The sequence below is a fragment of the Neophocaena asiaeorientalis genome, unplaced genomic scaffold, assembly GCF_003031525.2.
Source record: "Neophocaena asiaeorientalis asiaeorientalis breed wild unplaced genomic scaffold, Neophocaena_asiaeorientalis_V1.1 scaffold46, whole genome shotgun sequence".
Lineage (NCBI taxonomy): Eukaryota > Metazoa > Chordata > Mammalia > Artiodactyla > Phocoenidae > Neophocaena > Neophocaena asiaeorientalis.
The window spans coordinates 3,399,492-3,411,374 of record NW_020175393.1 but is presented as its reverse complement, the minus strand read 5'-3'; the positions used below and the strand labels follow the sequence as shown (position 1 = coordinate 3,411,374).

At 54.1% G+C, this 11,883-nt stretch overlaps 1 protein-coding gene across 4 annotated transcripts in view; it reads right to left on the bottom strand.

Moving 5' to 3' along the window:
- Window positions 1-8,201, bottom strand: part of ARMC12 (armadillo repeat containing 12) — a 23,243-nt gene extending 15,042 nt beyond the window's left edge. For 2 of the 4 annotated variants that reach the window (XM_024766035.1, XM_024766040.1), the window contains exon 1: window positions 225-403. The gene's annotated coding sequence lies outside the window, so the exon portion shown is untranslated. Of the gene's footprint in view, window positions 1-224; window positions 404-4,630; window positions 4,916-8,183 lie in introns of those variants that run through there. The other 2 variants (XM_024766036.1, XM_024766037.1) reach the window with 2 other exon arrangements.
- Between the last annotated feature and the right edge of the window lie 3,682 nt (window positions 8,202-11,883).

The following is an 11,883-nucleotide window of genomic DNA, read 5'->3' as shown; positions in this document are numbered from 1 at the left end:
AACTCCTTCTCTCCCGCGCTCCGCGGGGCTCGGCGCGCCCTGGGGTCCCACCCTTCCCGCCCACCCCCAGGACACGGAGCACGCCCGAGGGCTGCCCGGGAAGAAGCGGGCCTAGGCTGAGCGCTGGGCCTCGGTTCTCCGGATCCACTGGCCTGTCGGGGGTGAAGGGGTGAAGAGTGATCCCAGGAACTGAAGCCGGCGTTCTCCGGACCCCGCCAGCTCACCGGTGCCGGGTGGGCTGGGGATTGGGTGCCCGCAATCCGGCGAGTCCCGCGCCCGAGAGGGGGACCAGATGGACAGGGTTAGTTCCAGGCCCGGAGTGGATCAGCAGGGTCGAGGACCCCAACCTCATTCTCCCCCCGGGTTGGGATAAGAAGGGGCCCGGGTCTCCGCGAGAGGATGGAGAGAGGTCACACCCCTCACGTATACGTCACTGTTTCCAAGGCAACCAGGGGCGGGAACGCGGGCTGGAGAAGGCGAGACCTTAGCGAAAGGAGGCTGCTAGAGACTTTGTGACAGGCGTACGGGTGGGGAGGCGGCGTGGGCGGCCTTGTCAATCTTTGCTTCTTCACTCGCTGATGCACCAAGAAGCTAAGGGCAGGACAGGTTCCGTTCACTCGTTCATTCGACAGACGTTCATTCAGCTTGAACTATGCTTGGCGCCATGCTTAGGCACTGGGTTCTGGCGGCGCTGGATCCGAACCCTGCACTCACCGGTTATTGTGAGTTAGTGTAGGGTGGCCATGCATTCCGGGTTACGTCCGTGGAACTGGTGTAAGTGTTAATAGTGTCCTTTTACTCGCTTAGAAATGTCTTAGTGGTGGGGGCGGAAGTTAAGGAACCCTGTCCCCCAATTCAAGGAAAGCTCCCACGGCGCAGGTAAGGAAGACAAGCTATTGTCTGCTCACTTTGCAACGAGCACTTTTGTAGTCTCTGTAATCTTTGCCTCTCATTCCGCAAGGTAAGTATCTCTAGCACCTTTTACAGGTGGGGAAACTGGCTCCAAAAAGTTGAGACAGCTAAGTGCTGGAACCAGGATCCAGACCCAAGTCTATGTGGCTTCCAAAATCCAAGTGCCCTATCTTATTCTTCCTTCTCAAAACAGATGATATTAAGTAAGTAAATAAATAACACTGTCTCTGCCATGAAGGAGCTTATAATCTTTGGGGAGGAAAATACTACAGGACATAATGAAGCAATAAAATATAGGAAAGAATGAAGGCAGCTCATGAGGCTCAGAGGGAAGTTGATGACAACACGATCCAAGTGGGGTGGAGATTATCAGACTTTGAGCTGGGTTATGAGGTGTGATGGGGCCAGGATCACTGGGCGCGCGCGCGTGTGTGTGTGTGAGTGTGTGTGTGTGAGTGTGTGAGATGTGGTGCCAAAAAAGAACAACCTCAGGGCATCAGAGTAGCGACCCAGAGCTAGGCAGGCTGGAATCTCCAGTAACAAGATCCCTCTGTAAACCCCAAAGCCCCTGGTTGCACCCACTCTTCTCTGCCCTCCACCCTCCTCGGTGGTGTTCTGTTTCTTGCTGTTTCCCAGCAGGCAGCTACCCTCATTCCACTTGACACTCAAGGTCTTTACAGTTAGTATTTGGCACAAACTCCGATGTTAATTTGGACGTCAGCTTCTCTCTTCCCCACCCCTCTCTGAAGATTATGGGAAATTTTAAAACCAGGGCTGGGACTTCCCTGGTGGTCCAGTGGTTAAGACTCAGTGCTTCCACTGCAGGGGGCGCAAGTTCCATCCGATCCCGGTCGGGAAACTAAGATCCCGCATGCTGCGCGGTGTGGCCAAAAACAAAAACTGGGGCTGTTCAAAACAAAAGGGCCTGCGTAAGTATCAGGAAGCCAATAGGCTTCATGAGAATGGGGACACCAAGCCAGGAAAGAGAACTGGGCGGAGAGCAAGGAGCACAACCAAATGGATCGGACACTTGATGAACATTGGCTCCCCTCCTGCTATGCATCAGGCCCTGTGCTGGACTCTGGGGTCTGGGTACACCATGAATGAGTGTGGGCCCCTTCATATGGAACACACAGGTTAGTAGCTGGTGTACCCAGTGTGCTTGGTTGAGGAGTCTGAAGTTGATAACACACACAATAAACAGTGTTTGAGAAAGATAATTCCAGCAGGGTGTGTAAGAGGAAGGAAAAACCTGGGTCAGAAAGGACAGTGTGGCAGTGACTGTGGGAATTTGGGCCAAAGGTGGAATCTAGGGGTTGGAAAGGAAGGGTAAGTGAAGAAAGTAACAAAAAATACACGTTGTAATAAAAGCAAGAAAGGGAAGAATTTGGTAATAGATCAGATATAGGATGGTGAAGGAGGGAAAATAGTTAAGAATTAATCCTCCTTCATGGTGAGTTTGAGGGGTGGGAGGGTCACCGTGAGAAAGGGGGTGGAGCTGGTATGAGGGACCTGAGGGTGAGATCAGTCACTCCTAGGCCATGTGAGGGCAGGTATCCTGTAGGTGACTGGACTTGGAGACAGGGAAGACCTGAAGGGTAGTGGCCACCTTGCATAAAAGTGTCCCCGTCACTATGGGTATGCAAACAGCTTCAGAACACTGGCCTGGGATATTGTGGGCAGATTTCATACATCAGGTAGAAAGCTGGAGTCAACAACAGTGAAAGTGGCTTCTGCCTGAGGGATTTGGTGAGCGTTGGCTGAGTGAGCACATGTGTGGGAAGTATGCCTGTATGTGTGGGAAGAAGGTTGGCAACTGTCTCCTCAATTTTGGCTAAAGAAGGGGCCAGTGATGCCTGGGAAGCGGGGGCTGAGGCCCAGGTAAGGCACTTCAGCAGCCTGGGATCCCTCCCCCAGCTCCACCTTGGGAGGCCCTGGAGCCCAGGACTGTGCTGCCTGCCAGGCCTTTCCTGGAACTTGGCAGAGGAGGGAGCCCCTCCCTGCCTGCCCTGGCACACTCCAGGCACACGGTGTCCCCAGGGGCACCTTGCAGACACCCCAGGAGACTGGGGCATGGGACAGGTCCCCACCCTCGCAGGAAGAGTCCTGCTGTGGGCTGACATCTGAGCTCCCCGCCCTGGGGCTGTCATCCTCACAATGGCCCCGCCAGACGGCAGGAGACATAAGGCGCAGTGAAGGAAGGAGAAGCTTTGTGGCTGGGTGGCAGGCTTCGTGGATCTTTGTTGTGGCTTTGGGTGGGAGGGTGGGTAAGGCAGAAAAGCAGGGTCTCAGGCTTCAAAGCACCTCCCCACCTGCTTCTCCTTCCCTCTGAGGAAATCTTCAGGGGCCTAGCGGTTTTGAGGGGAGGGGACAGGAAGAGACTCTGAACTCTGGGTCAACTGAGCACAGAGATGGGGAAGATCTTCTTGCCCTATAATCCTATTTCTCCCAGCATCCTCTTCCTCTGCTCCCCACCACCCTAGACCAAATTTCTACCTCCATCTGCAACTAAGGGTTACATCCCCCACGCCAAGACCTAGAGAAGCATCCCAGAGTGGTGGGGGAATGCGACAACGCGTACCCAGCAGCTGTCTGGTGGGTCACACCTGCGGGTTGGGGTGAGGAGAGTGCCCCTCCCAAGTGGGCAGAGCCCGCTCTGCTCGGGCTGGGGGCGGCGAAACGCTTTAATGGAGGGGCGAGAAGGCAGAGGGATGCGCAAACCAGCCACGTGGAGGTCCCGAGCGACAGGCAGGGCGGGAGCCGGGAAGCGGGCGGTGCGCTCGCCCCTCCCGCTCGAGGGAGCCTCCGAGAGTCGGGTCGTCGCTGACCGCAGGCTGCAAGAGCGGTTGATCTGGTGAGCGAGCACACCCACTTACCCAGCTGCTGAGTCAGGCTGTTCTCACTCCCCGCTCCCTCGCCCGCCCGCCCGCTCGGGACATTGTGTTCCAGCCCCGGCGCGCTGGCACCGGGCCCAGGCGCTCACACCAGCCTCCTCACCCTGTTTGTGCTCGCGGCTTGCGCTCGGCGCGCAGCTTCCCCGCCGCCGCTGCAGCCCTGCGAGCGCGCGCTGGGGCCGGGCCAGGCGCGAGCACCCGGGACGGCCAGGGGCTGGTGCGCAACCCCTCGGACGCGCGGCCCTGACCGGTCACCGGCCTTGGCGCAACCAGACCACTCCATCTCCCACCTGAGCCCCGACTTGGATCCCCAGTCGTGTAGGGGGCCCGGGGCAGCACAGTCGGGAAGGGGTGGGGGCAGGTGTTGGTTGGTAGCTCCATGCAAGAGAAGGAGCCGCCCAGACTGCCGCCCAAGCCCCACCAGCGCTCAGTCCAGGAGTCTGGAGGAGGATAGCAGGGAGTGCGTCAGCCCCAGACTTGGGAGACCTGGGATGCAGTCACGTGACAACGGAAGCCCGCTAGAGGGGGCCAATTCAAGCCATATCCCCGAGGAGCCTTCCCTGTTCCTCCGACCCCTTCCCTGATTGATCCTTTCTTCACACAAGCCTGGAGACTCCAGGGATCCCCAGGGGCTGGCAAACGAAGCCCAGCTCTTTTGGATAGCTTGGGAACCCCCTGGCAGGATGCCAGGGGTAGGAAGAGCCTGGACACTAGCGAGTGGGAGGGGGCGGCAGGGTGGAGGAAGACGACCCCAAACCCGAGCCTGACCCCTCCCTTTGTCCAGCCCAAACCCGGATTTATTCAGGGCCACGTCTTCTCCTTACCCATCCTTCTGCAGAAAGACGTCCCTGAACGCTGGTCCTGAAGGTTCCACCATCTCTGAACCAAGGAGGGGACAAAGGACTTACATACTGAGCCCCTACCATAGGGAAGGCTCTGTTAGGTCATGCTAAGGATGTTATCAAGAAGTTTATGACACAGTTCCTAAAGTCGTTTCTTCTCCCTCCTTCCAAACTCCACATTTTCCTTTGCCACTTCCCATGCCAGGAGGGCCCGTCCTCCATGTCTACCCATCTCTCAAGCTCTAGCTCATAAAGCCTGCTTGGAACAGCGCCAGCCCAATCTGATTCCTCTCTCCTCTGAAAGCCCAGCACACTCAGTCTGTACCTTTCTCAGGACACAGCATGTGGCCTGTCTCATATTCTAGTGATCTGTTTACTAATACTGTTCTTTTAACCAGATTAGAAAGTCCTTGAGGTAGAAACAAAGTCTGCTTCTTTGAGGCCTCCCCCCATGGCTTGAGCTCATTCCCCACAGGCCAAGCTTGGCACTGGAGTTGATGTTCAATAAATGTTGGGTGTATTGAAATGATTTCCTGCCCTTGGGCAGTTTGCAGACCAGTTGAAGAGACAAACACATGGCATGTGAGGTTAAATAATAACCCAAGCCAGCAGGTGGTGAGTACCAAATGTGTTAAGAGCTATAGGGACTCAATAGGAAGGAGGTGGTGTTATGGGAGAAAGATCCCAGGAGGTTCTAGGCCTTGAGCTCTGTGTGTGGAGGAGGAGAGAAAAGGCGTGGAGGTGACTCAGTCTGGTTGACATCACCACAAACCAGCCTCCATGTCAGGCACTTCACATACATTGTCTCTAATATTTAAGGGAAGGGGCTAGGTTTGGGAAGACTGGAGGGGACAGTACCCAAGCCAGACCTGCCCAGAGCCAATCAGAGTGTAGAGGCAGCCTTGGGTCTGGCAGCACCCCACCCTCACTCCCCGGGCACTGCCTGTTCCCTGGCCTGCCACTCCTACATACTACACCCAAGACAGCTGCCCAGCACTGCCCAGCTCTGGATGCACTCTGGTCCCACCCTGGTGAACAACTGGCTGTGTGACCTTGGGCAAGGCACTTCCTTTCCTACACCTCCCTGTCATCTGTACCTCCGTTACAGCACTTACAGCCTGTGATTCTAAGTCAGTGTCCAAGTGATGCTTGCCACCTTCCCTGATGTGACCTGGGCTGCTGTGCCTCTCCCCTCCCCGACACCTCCCCTCCCCCTCCCCACCCCCTTGCTCCCTCCCAGTCTGGAGCTGCTGAGAGGAACACTGGGTACAGAGTGTGAGCAGGGATAGTAGGTTTCCTGTGGTTGCAAAAGGAACATCGGGACTTTCCCTGCTGTGGGAGAAGTGGGGGAGGAGGAGGCAGGGCCAACCTCGAAGGAACCTCTGCTCTCTTCCCTCCCCTCAGTGCTCCCAGCTCTGAAAAAGGCTGGTACAGTTTGTTACGCTGGGGCCGGAATGTACCGTGTGTTTCATATGGCCTCTGTCCAGTCCTACACTGGCTGCTTTATATTTATACTTCCTTCTTCAGCCGTGGCATCCTGCTGCCTGTCACCCCTGCTCTCATCTGCCTACCTCCCACCTGGGCTCCCGCACCCACCATGGGTCAGACCTTGGGATCTATACTCTTCTGGGAGGTGAGGGTGGGGGGCGGAATGAGCCCTGGAGGAGAGAAGTTGGACTCGGGAAGGTCGAAGCCCCCAGTCCCCTTCTCTCTCTCCCATCAGCCAGCCCGAAACAGCCTCCAAGGCCATGGACACTCCAAGTTGGGTCTGAAGATTCTCTGGGCCTCTGAGGCTCCTTGCCACCCTGTTTTCCCGAGCACTTCAGCAGTTATACCTGAGCCCAGCTAGAGAAGTGAGCTGAAGACTCGTTTGAAGTTGCCCCCCACACCCACCCCAAAAGCTTGGCAGACCTGTTAATCCTTGATCCTCCCCCACTGGTCACAGAGAACACGGAGGAGGTGGGAGGTGGGAGAGGGGTATCCTACCACCCGCCACCCCAGGAGTCACACATTACTAACAGAAGCTGCAAAATGGAATTTGACACTTGGTGACATAATGATTTTTGAGTGGTGACCACTTTAATCTCCTCAAAGTGGCTTTGATATCCAGAGATCGATACGTTTGTGATCTGGCTTTCCTCCCCCAGGAGCATGTGATATTATTATTCACAATAATAGCTCATATCAGTTGCCTCCTAGGGACCAAGCATTGGGCTCAGGGCTTGATATACACAAGCTCATTTACTCTTCACAGTGACTCTAGGAGGTGGATGCTACCGTGAGCCCCCTTTGACAGTTAAGGTAACTGAGGCTCAGAGAAGTGACAGAGCTGGGATTCACATTTAGGTCTGTCTGACAACAAAGCCAGCACTTCGAAGTGTCCTGCTAGATGGCTTAGATCATGTACCTAAATCACAAACCTTCCATTTCTCAAGCCTCAGAGTCTTATTCCCTCCTCTCTTCAAATGATTCCAGGAACTCTGCCTCCTTAGAGCCCATGCATGCCTTGAGGTATAATATGACAGCCAGAAAACCATTTTCAGCCCATTTGACGGGCTGAAATGCAGAGGCCCCAGAGGACACTCAGTGAGGGCGGTGGGTGGTCAGGCCTGCTGGCTGTGTGTGGCCTCAGTCGTCTCTCGGTTGACTGGCATGCCTGCTGCCACTCAGCCCCTCACCTGGGAGTAAACTTTGCCTCACTGTACTGCTCCAGCACTGGGAACTAAAAACCAGGGGCTGAACCTGGGTTCCGGGTCTCTAAACTCAGGACTGTCTGTGGCACCCAGTGACACGGTGGCATGGCCTCTCTTAGGACCCATTCACAGCAGGGTTTTGGCAGAAATCACCACCATTACGTCAATCCCTGGCCATATCAGGGCGTATACATTTCACTTATATGTCCCAACTCAGTACAATCTTAATGTAAGGAGATCTAAAGTAAGGAGAACAGTACCCACTTTCTTGATGGGCAAACTGAGGCAAGAGAAGCTAAGTTGCTCACCCAAGGGCAAGAAACTAAATTTGTGACTGTGATATCTGGGGTGCTTTGTTTCATAACATAGGGCCTCTCCTGAGCTAAGAGAGGAAGAGTTTCCCAAGATGTTCCCAAACATGGTGACATGTGAACTTTCATCCAGCCCTATCACCCTAGGAAGTGACCACAGCACCACACTGCCCATGCCACCCTTATCTACTCCCAGGGCTGAAGCAAGGGCACCAGACATCCTGTAGTTAGTGGGCCTGGCCAAGTCTCTGGCTTCCTTTCCTTTGTGGCTCTCACAGGCACATTTTGTCCCCTCTGAGCCCAGTTCTTTCTTCCTCTTTTATCCTTCCTTCTCTCTTTTTCTCTCCTTGCTCACTGAGAGCCCTGTTTATATGCCTCCATCCATCTGTGTTTGCTTTTCACCTTTGCTTTTTGTATGTCCCTTCTCCTGGGACGTTTCCTAAGGTCCCCTCTGCCTTCTGCCCTCTCACACCATCTTGTTTGCGAGGAAGCATCTTCCACTCCTACCCCCACCCCCACTCCTTAACTCACCTCCAACTTTAGAAGACAGGTCACATTGCTCTGGTCCATGCGTTCAGTGTGCTCTTCATGAGTGCCTACTGTGTGCCTCAGGAACTGTGTTAATGCCTGGGGAATCCAAAGTCCAAAAGCTGTGCTGGAGCATCTATTAAGTACCTACTGTGTGCACCAGGCATTGTGCTTCAACTTGGGGGCACAAAAGCTAGTCATTGTCCTCAAGAGGTCTCTGGGCTGGGAATTCCCTGGTGGTCCAGTGGTTAGGACTCCAGGCTTACACTGCCGAGGGCCTGGGTTCGACCCCTGGTTGGGGAACTAACATCCCAAGAGCCACGCGGCGTGGCCAAAAAATAAACAAAAATTATTTTTTTAAATTAAAGAAAAAAGAGAGACCTCCCGGCTACTTGGGAAGACTCACAAAAACAGATCACTATAATGCCCTGGGAAGTCAGGGACTTGGTGTGGCCAGAGGGCTCCGGGAGGGCTCCTCTGAGGAGGCCAGTCTTCAAGTCTGAGAGGAGCTAGCCAAGCAGAGCAAGGGGGCAGGGCGTGCCAGGTAAAAGGAACAGTGTGTATAAAGGCACACAGGCATGAAGCAGCCCTGGGTTCTCTGGCGGGCACTTCGAGTTGTTTGGTCTGGCCTGGACCTGGAGTGCAGGTTGGGGAACCTGGGCAGATGTGGCCAGAGGCAGGCAGCCCCAGATGGTACAGAACCTCCTGTTCCAGCAAAAGAGTTGACCTTTGTCCTGGAGCAGCCAGAAACCCAAGCAGCCTTATGGCTCCCTACAGCCTAGGAGCCCCAGGGCTGGGCCTGGGCCAGGACTGAAACACTCTCTCGAGTCCCCATTAACCCACATTTACTGTCCTTTGGCTCAGCAAGGCCAGAGGGAGAGTTAGACACTTCAATGTAATGCTGTTTCTAAAGCATAATCATTCATTCATTCATAAATGTTTAGCAAGCTCTGATGTTTGCCAGGTGCTGTTCTGAGCATTGGGAATGGGTCATTGAACCCCATGGAGGTCCCAGCTCTCAAGAAACTTTACCTCCTCGGCAGTTGCGGAGGGAGGATAGGCCATAAACAAACAAACAAAACAAAATAAATAAATCAAAAAGATAATTTCAGATGGTGCTAAGTGCAAAGGAAAATAAAACACAGTGATGCAGTCGTAAGTAATGGGGTGGACTGCTCTAAGGACAGTTATGTATGAGCTGAGACCTAGATGACAAGAACAAACCAGTATGTGAACATCTGGGGACTTAGGGTTCTAGACCAAGGAAAAATCACATGCAAAGGCCCTGAGGCAGGATGGAGCTTGGTGTTTTTCAGGTTTAGAAAAAATGTTGGGTTCAAATTCATTACTCCCCAGCGACTCTACGTAAGGATTATTGTATCCCTTTTGTAGAGGTGGAAACTGAGGCTCAGAATGGTTAAGTTCCTTGGCCAATATCCTAACTGGTAGTACAAATTTTGGCCTAAATCCACAGCTCTTTTTTCTACCAGAGTATCACGTACAGCAACCAGTGTCCTAAATTATTTAGGAAGGTCCAGTTTCCAAAATTCCGTCTCACTGTTCTCTGGAGATTCATCCTGGAGGTTCTCTGTGTCCCAAATCATGACTTCAAGCCCTGTCTCTGTCATATTCTACTAGCGGCAGCCTAGGATGAGTATTTCATCACCCTAAGCCTCAGTTTCATCATCTGTAAATAGGGAGAGTAAGAATTCCAATGTCATAGGTTTGCAGAGAGGATTAAATGAGGTAATCCATGTAAGGTCAGTACAGTGCCTGGAACGTGGCACACATTCAACCCATGGTAGTTCTTAAAACTGGGGTCGACTGCAGAACGGTCCTGCCACCACGTGACGCCTCTGATGCAGGAGCCGGGCAGGGTAGCTGTGGGAGGAGAGAGCAGGAGCGGGCGGCCAGGAGGGCCTCTTCCCTTTACTCAGCCACTCCTCAGCTCCTCGCGCTGGGATCCCACACTGACACATCTTGTACTTCCCGTTTCCAGGGAAATTCCTCGCGCTGGACCGCACCCGCCCTTGAGGACCTCCCGATCTCTTTGGGCAGAGCGGAAGCCAGGCAGAGCCGGGAACGTGAAATGACAATCCTCAGCCCTGTGTGTGCCACGAGCCCCCGGGGGCAGGCGGCCACGCTGCAGGAGGGCAGGGGCGGCAGAGAGAGCCTGGCGTGGGCTGCTGGGACAGAGTCCTCCTCAGAGGAGGTGGGGACCCCGTGGAGTACGTGACTCCTGCCCCTCCAGCCTGCACGCTCCAGTTAGCAGGACAGAGACCCCTCCCCACCCATCCCCAACGTTCCCGGGCTTTCTGCTCTGCTGGGAAGCGCTGTCATCCCTCCCCCCGACCAACACTCCTCCCAGGCACCCCTGAGAGGACCAGTTGCAGCTGAGGGTGGGGGTGGGGAGAGTGCTGCCAGGGATCTCAGATCCCTAGCCTCTCTCTCCCACCCCTCCCTCGCCCCCAACTGCTGAGCTGCTTCGAGGTTTAAAGCAAAACACGATTCCGTCCTTCCTGCTGCTCAGTGGCAGCAGTGCTGCTTGAGGTTATTTTTAGCAGGGATGCAGGGAAGGCACATTTCTCCTGGACTTTCGCTGGGGACACCCCTCACCCCCCAGCCAAGACTTGGCCGGGGGAGTCTGGTACGGAAACCCCCGTCTCAGAAAGGGGAAACGCCTGTGTTTTCTGTTCCTTCAACTCATCAGAACAGGAGTTGCAGTCAAGCCTGGGGTTACACTGATGGGAAATGTGAGGTTCCTAAGCCAGTGTGCTGCCCTCATCCCTGGTCTCCGAGTCCTTGTAAATCTGGGGAGCAGGAGGTGCCTGGGGCCTGTGATGCCCAGTGTGTGGGTGTTGGGGTCCAAGGGGAGCCAGCACTGTGGACCGCATGGGGGCACCAGGCATTCTGGGTGGTGTTTATGCAGGTACTTGCTTTATAATTCATTAAACTGATCATGTCTGTTCTATGTGTTTCTCTGTATGTGTGTCTCTTATGCTAGCCGTACTTTACTGAGGTTTACTCTACATACAGTAAATTGCATAAATCTTAAGGGCACAGCTCAATGAATTTTGACAAATATGTATACACACGTAACTGTCACCTAGATAGAGACTTGGAACATCTTCAGCATGCCTAAGTTCCCTCGTGCCCCCTCCCAGTCAGTCCCCACCCCAGAGGTAACCAAGATCTGATTTCTCTCACCATAGATTAGTTTCCTGTGTGTATGTGTGTTACAAGGTTAAAAGAGATACAGCTGCTATCATGAAGAATGAAATAGGCAATAAAAAATTTAATGTGAGAAGGGGGCCTCAAAAAAGGAGGGTAATTGGAGTTTGAAAAAGCTAAGGAATCATTGCAATGGGAAACGGAAGGTTCCAGAGCCAACCCCTCAGGACTGGGACAGGACGCTTGGGATACTTCTATGAGCCGAGTGGCAGTGAGTGAGGTGAGTCCTGCCAGGGCTCCTCCTGGGTCCAGTTGCCCCCATGTTCTGCTAGAGATCTAGGCCCTTCCTCCAGCCCCCTCACCAAAGCAGTTTTCAGCAAGGCCAAGGCTGCCAGGAAGGGCGCTCTCAAGGGCATCTGCCCAGAGACAGGGAGAAGTCAGGGCCTCTGTGCGGTTAGGTTATTTATCTTTCCTGCCTTCCCTTTCAAGGTCTTTTTGATTCTGGGCCTCCTTCACTCTATGTCCCGCCTCA